Source organism: Crocuta crocuta, unplaced genomic scaffold, assembly GCF_008692635.1.
Source record: "Crocuta crocuta isolate KB4526 unplaced genomic scaffold, BGI_CrCroc_1.0 scaffold95, whole genome shotgun sequence".
Classification (NCBI taxonomy): domain Eukaryota; kingdom Metazoa; phylum Chordata; class Mammalia; order Carnivora; family Hyaenidae; genus Crocuta; species Crocuta crocuta.
The window spans coordinates 6,533,103-6,545,518 of record NW_027530971.1 but is presented as its reverse complement, the minus strand read 5'-3'; the positions used below and the strand labels follow the sequence as shown (position 1 = coordinate 6,545,518).

The window sequence follows — 12,416 nt, the reverse complement described above, 5'->3', positions numbered from 1 at the left end:
AGACAGCGTGAGCAGGGGAGGGTCAGAGAGAGAGGGAGACACAGAATCTGAAACAGGCTCCAGGCTCTGAGCTAACTGTCAGCACAGAGCCCAACACGGGGCTCTAACCCACAAACTGTGAGATCATGACCTGAGCCAAAGTCGGATGCTTAACTGACTGAACCACCCAGACGCCCCTCTATGTTTTTCTTACTTACGGAGAATGACATATACTTCCTTTTTTATTTTTTTATTTTTTTTATTTTTCCATTAACTACAACTCTTAGACTCTAAAAGTAGATCATGTAATCATAATTCCCCATATTTTCATTAAAGGATATAATTTATAATAATTGCTACACATGGAAAATATTCAAACAACTGGAATTTTACCAAAAAATGTCTGAGGACAAAAATTCCAACACTAATGCATAATAATATGCAGAAAGATACTACTTTAAAACCACAGGGAAAGGACAGGGAAAGGATATTTATTCCTCTTGAGGCCTAAAATGTGCTTTCCAAAATGTAAGACCCAACTATTGTTGAAAAAAATGTATATGTAAGTTACCTAAACTAGTACAAACACTAAAAGTGAGCTTACAGAGGCGCCTGGGTGGCTCAGTAGGTTGAACATTGACTTTGGCTCTGGTCATGATATCACAGTTTGTGGGTTTGAGCCCCACATCGGGCTTTTCACTGACAGCACAGAGTCTGCTTCAGATTCTCTGTCTCTCAAATAGGTGTTTTTCAAAATGTGAGCTTGCAAATAAAGAATTCAGGGGCACCTGGGTGGCTCAGTCGGTTAAGGGTCCAACTTCAGCTCAGGTCATGATCTCATGGTTCGTGGATTCGAGCCCCGTGTCAGGCTCTGAGCTGTCAGCACAGGCTGACTCTTAGTCTGCTTCAGATTCTATGTGTATCTCTCTCTCTCTATGCCTGCCTGGATCGCACTCTGTCTGCCCCTCTCTCTCTAAAAAAATAAACAAACATTAAAAAAAATTTAAATATAAAATATAAAGAACTCAAATTACATAATATTTGCTTTTACTTTAATATATTTATTAATTTTCAAGTGTTGTAAGTACCATGCTCCATGACGCAATTTTTGGAAATAGACAAATCTAAAAGATGCTCTGTATCTAGTAAATTTAAAAAATCATAATATAAAAAAGTTTTAATTCTATGCCATGAATATATAACATGTATTTCATTTATATTTATATTTAAATTCTGTAAACATTAAGTACCTATTATATGCTAAATACTGTGTTATAAACCTGTTCTAAAAATATGTTTTAGTCCTAAATCCCAGTACCTCAGCATGTTACCCATGTTACCCATAAAGTAACTTACAGGGGTGCCCAGTTGGTTAAGCATTTGACTCTTGATTTTGGCTCAGGTCATAATTTCACAGTTCATGAGTTCAATCCCCGCATCGTGCTCTGCACTGACAGCATGGAGCCTGCTTGGGATTCTCTCTCTCCCTCTCTCTCTGCTCCTCCCCATCTCTCCCTCTATCTCCATACCTTTCTCTCTCAAAATAAATAAATATTTTTAAAAAATAATCTATAATTGCAGCTATAATTGGTTAAGTTTCCATGAAGTCATATGGATGTAAACAGGGCCCCTAATCCATCATGACTGGTCATAAGTAGACAGCCATGTGAAGACAGATGCAGGAAGAAAGCAATGTGACAGCACAGATGGAATGGAGTTAGACAGCTGCAAGCCAAGGAACACCAAAGGTTGACAGAAAACTACTAGAAGCTAGGAAGAGGAAGGAAGGATTCCCCTATAGGTTTCAAAGGAACATGGTTTTGTCAACATCTTGATTTAGGAATTCTAGACTGAACTATGAAACAATACATTTTTGTTTTTGTTTCTGTTGTTTTAAAGTTCATTAATTTTGAGAAAGTGAGACAGTGCGAGCTCAGCCTGGCGTGGGGCTTCATCTCACCAAGGCAAGATCGTGACCTGAACTGATATTGAGTAAGATGATTAACCGACTGAGTCACCCAGACACCCTCTCATTTTTGTTGTTTTAAGCCACTTGGTTGTGGTACTTGTCGGGCAGTCCTAGGAAACCTAATATACATTGTGTAAGGCATTCCAAAAATGAAGAGAAATAAGACCAGAGTTCCTGGCTTCAAGAAACTTAGAGTTTACTAATACGTGAGTCAATTAATTGAGTGTGGTACAAGAGAAGTTCCATATACAGGGACAATGGCTAATTCTACTTCTGGAGTAGGGATTATGTCTGAAAAAGTAGGCAGGGGCTAGATCATGTTGGTCTTATAGATCATGTAAATGACTTGACTTTATTACAGAGATAACTTAAAAGTATTACATGGTTGTAAACAAGGAATTAACTGTAGAATCATCATCCTGATTATAGTTGAAGAGATCAAGACTACAAGCAGGAGGGGCATCTGGGTAGCTCAGTCGGTTAAGTATCCGACTCAGCTCAGGTCATGATCTAGCAGTTTGTTGGGTTTGAGCCCCATGTCAGGCTCTGTGCTGATAGCTCAGAGCTTGGAGCCTGCTTCAGATTCTGTGTCTCCCCTTCTCTCTGCTCCTCCCCTGCTCATGCTCTGTCTCTCTCTGTTTCTTGATGATAAATTAATGTTAAAAATTTTTAAAAAAGAGACTATAAGGAGGAATCCAGTTAGGAAAGACAATGCAGCAATTCAGGTAAGATAATGGTAACCTGCCTTGGATAGTATCAGAAGGATGGAAAGAAGGGGACAGATTTGAAAATCAAGTAAGAGGTAGAAGATGAAAGATTGAATAAGGGTGGTAAGAAGAAGAAAGAAGTTATAGATTCTGACTTGGCCACTGAGAAAAGGTCTGATTTTTGTCATGTTACTTTGAGGTGCTTTAACACCCATAGTTGGATACATAGATGAGTATAAAGAGACTGATAAAAGAAATGATATAAGGAAACAATCAGCAAAACTAAAAGGTAACCAAAAGAATGGGAGAAGATATTTGCAAATGACATATCAGATAAATTGATAGTATCCAAAAACTATAAAGAACTTTTCAAACTCAACATGCAAAAAACAAATAATCCAGTGAAGAAATGGGCAACAGACACTTTTCCAAAGAAGACATCCAGATGGCTAACAGGTACATGAAAAAATGCTCAACATGGCTCATCATGAGAGAAATACAAATCAAAACCACAATGAGATACAACCCCAAACCAGCCAGAATGGCTAAAATGAACAACTCAGGCAATGACAGATGCTGGCAAAGATGTGGAGAAAGAGGAACCGTTTTGCACTGCTGGTGGGAATGCAAACAGGTGCAGCCACTCTGGAAAACAGTACTGAAGTTCCTCAAAAAATAGAACCACCCTACAATCCAACAATTGTCTACTAGGTATTTATCCAAAGGATACAGCTGTGCTGTTTCAAAGAAGCACATGTAAACCAATGGTTATAGCAGCATTATCAACAATAGCCAAAGTANTTATATTACCTCTTTGCACCTTAGTTTGCTAATCTATAAAATTATTCTATTGTGTATATATACACACAATAGAGTATTGCTCAGCAAACAAGAAGAATGAAATCTTGCCATCTCCAACTACATGGATGTAACTAGAGTGTATTACACTAAGTGAATAATCAGAGAAAGAGAAATATCATATGACTTCACTCATATGTGGAATTTAAGATACAAAACAAGTGAACAGAAGAGAAACAAAAATAATATAAAAACAGGGAGAAGGACAAAACAGAAGAGACTCTTAAATACAGAGAACAAACTGAGGGTTGCCGGAGCGGTTTTGGGTGGAGGGATGGGCTAAATGGGCAAGGGGCATCCAGGAGGACACTTGTTGGGACGAGCACTAGGTTTTATATGTAGGGGATGAATCACTGGATTCTACTCATGAAATCATTACTGCACTATATGCTAACTAACTTGGATATAAATTTTAAAAAAAGAAATGATGCACTGTAAACACAAAATAGCTATGAACATTTCTGTACGATCATAGAAAATAAAAACTGCATATACAAAATAACACTAACAATAGCTCCATGAACTCTGAACTCCTTGAGTTTGGGGGTTTTCTCAGATCTGAATGGGGGTTACTGGGGAGAAGAAAGAGGCATGTTGCCTTGCCAATTCATGGCTAACCTTCCTGTATCTCATCAGTGACAATTTTCTCCCTATGTTTCTATTTCTCTGACCATTTAGATAAGAAATTAAGATGAAAGAGAATGAAATGATGAACTTAAACTGTGATGGCACAGACACCATTTGGCAAGTGTCAATGTTCAGGTTACCTGAGAGATGAGACTTGGTAAATCAAAAGAAGATTTATAAGAGGATGGCTACAGAAGGAAACTGGGTCAATCAGGCAGAGAACAGAGTATTAGCAACATTCTCCACTGACTGGTAAAGGTAAAAGGTAAAAGTGTCTGACTCTTCCAAAAGGGCCTCACTGGTAGAGTTACAGATAAGTCTGATTAGATGAAGGTCACATGAAACTTTCTACAAACTCAACTGCTTTCCCCCAAGCCCTATCTTAATATGCATAAAACTGAACAGACTATTCTGGATGTGTATAAGGGACCACTTCCACGTAAGATGGGACAGTGCATGGGACTCCACTGCTAGACATCTAGACAGAACTTAAACTTATATCCTAACTCTGCCATTTGCAGAGTGACCTTGGGCAAGTTACATTACCTCTTTGCAACTTAGTTTGCTAATCTGTAAAATTATTCTAGGAATAATCCCAACCTCATAGTGTTACTTTAAGGATTAAATTAATTCATACAGTAAAATGCTTAGAATAATCACTTGATAATTGTTCACCAAAATTAGACTCTTTTCCCCATTTCGATGGTCTACAATATAACATACAACTTGGCATAGTACACTTATGAAGGAACGAGTACTCAGTAAAGAATTAGGTTCTCCTTTAACTTTCTCAGACTCCTTAGACTTAGAAAGATTCATCAAAGTACACACTGGGGCGCCTGGGTGGCTTAGTCGGTTAAGCGACCGACTTTCGCTTAGGTCATGATCTCGCGGTTCGTGGGTTCGAGCCCCGCGTCGGGCTCTGTGCTGACTGCCAGCTCACAGCCTGGAGCCTGTTTCAGAGTCTGCGTCTCCCTCTCTCTCTGACCCTCCCTTGCTCACGCTGTCTCTCTCTCTCTCCTAGAAATAAATAAAAATATTTAAAAAAAAAAAAACAAGTACACACTAAGTTTAGAGCAGCGTAACAGAACAAGGCCTAGCTACCCAGACATCCCTGGGAATCATGTAAATAGGCCTTAGACCAGCCACAGGACCTATTGTGTAGCCACCTTAAAACTTTGGTCCCAGAGTTTCTTTTAAGAGAAATCATATGGTCTTTTCAGTGGCACCCTTTCTTTCAACAAATATGGAATGACATTAACGCCCCTAAGCACTAGAATACTGTCATGAACAAGTCAGCCATGATCTATGTCTATATGGAACTGAAGGAGGCAGGTGGGATGGGGTGGGATGGGACAAACAGCTAATTACACAAGAAATAATTCTGTTGCAATTTTCACAAAAATTCTGCAAAAACAATCCACTGAGTGCTAAGAGAGCATAAAACTAGAGATTTGTTCTATTCTGGGGTATCAGAGAAAGCCTCTGAGAAAGTATTTAAGCTAAGAGCTGGGGCGCCTGGGTGGCTTAGTCGGTTAAGCGTCCAACTTTCGCTTAGGTCATGATCTCGCGGTTTGTGGGTTCGAGCCCTTCATCGGGCTCTGTGCTGACTGCCAGCTCAGAGCCTGGAGCCTGTTTCAGTCTGTGACTCCCTCTCTCTCTGACCCTCCCCTGCTCACGCTGTCTCTCTCTCTCCTAGAAATTAAAAAAAAAAAAAAAAAAGCAAAGAGCTGAAAAATTACTAGGAATTCACAGATGGAAGGGGTGGAAAGGGTAGAAGGGGAGAAGAAACTTCCAAGTAGAATAATAAGTACAAGCAAAGCGACTCAGAAAGGTTCTGAAATTACATTATATGTACTCACCCTGAACAACCATTCTGAAACATTCTAGCACCCCACCCAGAGGCCAGGATAAAAGATGTAACTCTCTGAAGTGCTACTTGCCCCATCCACCCCACTCTTCTAACAAATGCTGCTCACCGTCTCTTTAAGAAACTGATCCAGTAGAAATCTTAACTTGAAATATATGTTTATGTCATGGGCATTTGCCAAAAAAAAAAAAAAAAAATTCATTTGAAAAATAATTTTTAACAAAATTTCTACTGTCATGGAAAATGAACACCTTAATCTTAGTGAATAATTTGATACTGATATATCAAAAATGCTTTCAAAAATATCAGTGCAACAAAATACCCATAATACCTCAGAATTCTTAATAACTCCCAATTATTCATGTTTTAAATGTCTATAGTTTATACCAAGCAGAAGTTTGTAGTAAATACCATTAGAAAAGGATTAAAATTAGTGGCATTCCATTCATATAAACTGTTCCATATGCACTGACTAGTAATATTATTCAATCACATTTTAAAGTGGTTTTCCAATCAATGAACATGATTTGATAGTATGGTTCATGCTTTATAGCCCACCCAAAGAAGTATAGTTAATGGAAAAACTGAAAATTCTATTTCAAAGTGACTGATGTTAACATTTTTAGCTACCTTAAAATTACATACCTTCATTCTCCTGATAGAATTTTCCAAGACAGGAGTAGCAGTGTCTCATAATGAAGACTGTATCCTAGATGCTGCTGGAAATACAGCCCCACCTCAGTAAATAAACTGAAGGTGGGCTAACCCCAGATTTCAGAAAACAGTGTGAAAATACGCATACCACTCCATTCTCCACTGGAACTTCTCTAACCAACATCACCAATAACCACATCAAGAACTTCAGCTGATACTCCTCAAGTTCTCTCTCTCTCTCTCTTTTTTTTTTTTTAACATTTTTTATTTATTTCTGAGAGAGAGAGAGAGACAGCGTGAGCAGGGGAGGGTCAGAGAGAGAGGGAGACACAGAATCTGAAACAGGCTCTAGGCTCTGAGCTAGCTGTCAGCAGAGCCTGACGCAGGGCTCGAGCCCAAGAGCTATGAGATCATGACCTGAGCCGAAGTCGGACGCTTAACTGACTGAGCCACCCAAGCGGCCCCCTCAAGTTCTGTTCTGTTGGTTTCTCAGCAGTTTAAACAGATGTTCTCTGCCTCACTTGAAATCGTCTCTTTCCTTAGCTTCCATCACACACTGCTATTTTTCAGTTTCCTATGCCAGGGCTCACCATCTTCTTTTTGCCTTTAAAACTAGAGTTTATTGGTGGTCCTGGCAGTCTTCTCATATTACTGTCTCACTAGATGATGTTTTCAGTCACCCCTAAGAATCTGCTTATCAGGTACATATCCTGACAATTAATATCCAAATTAATATCCTAATAAATGGCTAATTACCACCTCCTCAGCTGCTTAAGTCCAAATCCCGCAAGTTACCTTTGATTCCAGTATGTCCTCACATTTCTATGCAGAGGAATCTACAGGGCAGGTTCAATTATAAGAATTCATCTCTGGCCACTGGTTTCCAAAATTACTAGGTTTTACAAAGCCATCTTGTTTATACTATTGCTACACTTCTAAAGCTTGTAGAAAAAAATGAAACATTCAGACAGAGATGTACTTTATGCATAGCGGATACACCTTAAATTAACATTTTAAAGGTACTAATAAGTTAATAAACATGGATAACAATTATATAATTCTTATATATGGATACAATTACAGAATATATAAATTAATTCTTTTATCTTTACTGATTCTCAGTAAAAGGGAAGGCAGGTCTTTCTTATTATTGTGAAATATATTCTTATGGGGATAAAATTTTAAAGCTACCATGTATATATCATATTAATAGTCCTCCACTCTGACTCTCATTTTTAGGAATAAGCATGGTAAGTACTCCAAGTGGTATAATTGTTCCAGATGAGATGATAAGTTAGTGACATGGGTTAGGAATGTGAATAACCTAGTGTTGCTCATGAAGTGAAATATTTTAGAAATCCTGAATAGATATCAAAATGGCTTAAATTTCAGGACACTGGTAATACGACTAAAACCTATAATTTGGGGCCAGAGCATTTGTTTTAGAAAACATACAAGAAGGAGGGAATGAGACTATTTCCCTCAAAAATGCAAAGGAACTAAAAAATTGATATGGTTTGGTGGAATATTACAGTCCCTTTGCAAAAGCACAAAAATGTCCTTACTTTCCCATATATTTTTATAGTTTATATTCTGATTTACAAACCTATTTATCTATTTTATAATTAATACTGTATCATTTAAAATCCTTCTTACCTATGAAGTAAGAGGATGAACACACACTTGGTGTGGTACAATATCTCAGTCTTATTTGTTCCTTAACTCCTTACTTGTTCAGCCTCTGCTCATGGGATCTCAGGACTGCCCATGGTAACCAAAACTATAAATGAGTTCACTCACTCTTAATGAAACATTCCTTCAGAATGCTGTCTGGAGGTGAGCTCTAAGTAGATGCTTTGCACCAGGAAGATGGTACCACCAACCACAACTACTACCTCCAAACCAAGTCTTGCTGTTCCAATATTTGAGAGAATATTTTGTTCTTCTGGGGGAAACTCATCTACTAATTTTGGGGGGATGGAGGATACGGAGAGGACTTTTCTTTAGCATGCATTAGATGCTCAGCACTAATTAAATTTCTGGATAATCTGATCTCTCTTTCTTCCCTTCTTCCAGATTTTTTTTTTTTCTGATTCTTCTTAAGTCTTCTTTTTTTGTTTTGAGGGTCTTCACAGATTTTAGTATAGTTGATATTTCACTTGGCTTTAAAAACATTGTTTATCTACTTTTGAGAGAGAGAGAGAGAGAGAGAGAAAGAGAGAGAGACAGAGAGACAGACAGAGCGCAAGCAGGAGAGGGGAAGACAGAGAGGGAGACACAGATTCTGAAGCAGGCTCCAGGTTCTGAGCTGTCAGCACAGAGCCTAATGGAAGGCCCAACTCATGAACTGAGAGAGCATGACCTGAGCTGAAGTTGGATGCTTAACCGACTGAGCCACCCAGGTGCTTCTCATTTGGGCTTTAAAAGATGAGTCGAACCTTGACTCCGTTGACTGAGAGTCAATGCATAACCAGAGAGTCACTGCAATAGTGGTTCCCAAATCAAGCTGTGTACTGAAATGACCAGATTTCCTGTTAGAAAATGTAGGCCCTGTTTCTTACTTAGCTCAACTCTAGAGATTCTGATTCACTAACCAAGTGGCTAGGTTTGAGAGTCTGGTTTTATCAAGTGTTTGGTGACTGTCTTGAAGCCAATATGAGAATCTCCGTTTGAGAACCACGTTTTGAACCATGTTTCAGTCACTTCAGGCCCTAAATAAGGGAGTGAACTAAATTAAATTCTCTAACAGATTATCAACACTTACTACTCCCCATAGATAAAATACACGAATCCTCACTACCAAATGCTCATTAACCATGAGCCTATAATCATGACACTGTGAACAACAAAAGATGTCATGTACCAAAATATTCACCAACTGAGCTGACAGTTTCCACTCAAACTCCTCTCCTCCCCTCCACCCAAATACTAGTGTCTATTTCTGGGAACCTGTTTACACTACTCCCTGATTTTTTGGATGCCACAAACACCTGACCACATAAAAGGAGGATGAATGTAAAATGAAATTATAAAGTTTTCCAAAAACACAGGATTTGAACAAGTTGTCGAAAAATACTAGAGAACTGCCATAATCAAAACAAATCCATTTTAACAAATTAATGTCTACCAGACTTAGACCAGTTAGCAAATTTAAAGAATTTTCAAAGATGATAGAATAAATACTTCAAAAAAGAATGGATTAAACCTCCAAGAACTAAGAGAGGCCCTTAGGAAAACTGAAGAAGGCAAAAAACAATTCTGCAAAAACATCCTTCTTCCTGACCTGGTTGAATGAAATGAAATTGGTGAAGGGTATTATATTCTGCTCTTTTCTAATGTCATCAAAAAATCCACGTTCCCAAAATGAATTCTCAAGCCTCTTCTTATTCATTCTAAAGATTAGCACAGAGCATCAATTATAGAAATTTTGTTAAATTTAAGATTTTAAAAAAAATTTTGTCAATTATTTTTGACAGAGAGGCAGAGCATGACCAGGGGAGGGGCAGAGAGAGAGGGAGACACAGAATCTGAAGCAGGCTCCAGGCTGAGCTGTCAGCACAGAGCCTGATGTGAGGCTCAACTCACAGACTACGAGATCATGACCAGAGCCGAAGTCAGACACTTAACCTACTGAGCCACGCAGATGTCCCTAAATACAAGATTAAAAAAAAAAAAAAAACTATAAAAAATTTCAGGTCATGTTTTCAAGTTGAAGCCTGCATAGTATCAGTGTTAAAAAATAATAAAATTCTAATACAACATGCTACAATGTGTATGAACCTTGAAAACATTATGCTAAGTGAAATAAGCCAAACACAAAAGAATACTGTATGATTTCACTTACATGAGTTATCTGGAAAGCCAAATTCAAAGAGACAGAAAGTTGAATAGTAGTAACCTGGGGGTGGGGGAGAATGGGATGGAGAGTTATTGTTTAATAGGTATATTAAGTTTTCAGTGTGTGATGATGAAAAAGTTCTGGAGATGGATAGTTGTGATGGTTGTACAATTTGCAATATGCATATACTAAACGCCACTGAACTGTGCACTTACAAATGGTTAAAATGGTAAAGTTTTATGTTATGTATATTTTACCACAATTTTTCATTTCCTTAACCTAAAAATAAATTTAAAAAGCCCATGCAGTAAAGGGTTAATTCAGCAGGTTAGGGGAGCTCAACCTCAGCACATTCAAAGAAAAGAGAACTCCCCATGACCAGCTCCTAAGAAACAGCCTCTAAATTCATGGCTATCTTACCTGTTAAAGGTATTTTTATATGTCCAAGGCCTTGAGTCACATTGAATCAGTGTGGTTGGAAGAGGGTTGGAGACCAGGTAAACTGCAGTGCTTGTGTGACTATCAACAGAAACCCTAAACACCATGGTTTGGTTGAGTTTCCTTGGCTAGCAATATTTTACAGGTTCTGTCACACAGGTGGCTGAAAGAATTAAGTGTGTCTTTATGTGACTCCCCTGGGAAGGCATACTTGAAATGTTACTCCTGTTTCTCCTGGATTTCACCCACCTGCCTTCCCCCCTGGCTGGTTTTCATCTATATTCTTTCACTGTAATAAACTCTAACTGTAACAGCTTTCTTTTTTTTCTGTGAGTTCTGCCAGCAAATCATTATGCCTAGGATAGTCTTGGGGACTCCCAATACAGAGCCCCAATCAAGTCCCGTCACTAGCTACTATAAATTTTTTTCCCTACTGTAAGTAGGGTTCACTTTAAATGCCCTTCACATACAAATTAGCAAGGAAGAAGTCAAACTTTCCCTCTTCACAGGTGACAGAATACTCTACATCTAACACCCTGAAGATCCCACAAAAAAACCTACTAGAACTGATACATGAATTCAGCAAGGTAGCAGGATATAAAATCAATGTACAGAATCAGTTGCATTTCTATACACCAATAATGAAGCAGCAGAAAGAGAAGAAACTAAGGAATCAATCCTATTTACAACTGCACCAAAAACCATAAGACGCCAGGAATAAACCTAACCAAAGAGGTAAAAGAGGTAAAAGCTGAAAACTATAGAAAGCTTATGAAAGAAATTGAAGAAGACACAAAGAAATGAAGAAACATTCCATGCTCATGGAATGGAAGAACAAATATTGTTAAAATGTCTATACTATTCAAAGCAGTGTATACTACAATGCAATCCCTATCAAATATACCAGCAGGGGTGCCTGGTGCCTCAGTCAGTGAAGTGTCCAACTTTGGCTCAGGTCATGATCTCACGGTCTGTGAATTTGAGCCCCAGGTTGAGCTCTCTGTTGTCAGCTCAGAGCCCTCTTTGGATCCTCTGTCCCCCGACCCCTCTCTCTGCCCCTCATCGGCTCGTGTACATGCACCCATCCTCCCTCCCTCCCTCCCTCCCTCATTCTCTCTCTCTCTCAAAAATGAATAAACTTAAAAAATAAGCAATACCAGCATTCTTCACAGAGCTAGAACAAAATTTGTATGGAACCAGAGATGGCGCTGAAGAGCCAAAGCAATCCTGAAAAAGGAAACCAAAGCTGGAGGTACCACAATTCCAGACTGTAAACTGTATTACAAAGCTATAATCATCAAGACAGTATGGCGCTGGCACTAAAGTAGACACACAGATCAATGGAACAGAATAGAGAACCCAGAAATGGATCCACAAATGTATGGCCAACTAATCCTTGACAAAACAGGAAAGAGTATCAAATGGAAAAAAAGACAGTCTCTTCAGCAAATAGTACTGGGAAAACTGAACAGCCAC

At 38.5% G+C, this 12,416-nt stretch overlaps 1 protein-coding gene across 1 annotated transcript in view; it reads right to left on the bottom strand.

Annotated features, from left to right (window-relative positions):
* KIAA1958 (KIAA1958 ortholog) overlaps positions 1–10,527 on the bottom strand; it is a 97,057-nt gene extending 86,530 nt beyond the window's left edge. The window contains exon 1 of the mRNA XM_077769875.1: positions 10,509–10,527. The gene's annotated coding sequence lies outside the window, so the exon portion shown is untranslated. The remainder of the gene's footprint in view (positions 1–10,508) is intronic.
* Between the last annotated feature and the right edge of the window lie 1,889 nt (positions 10,528–12,416).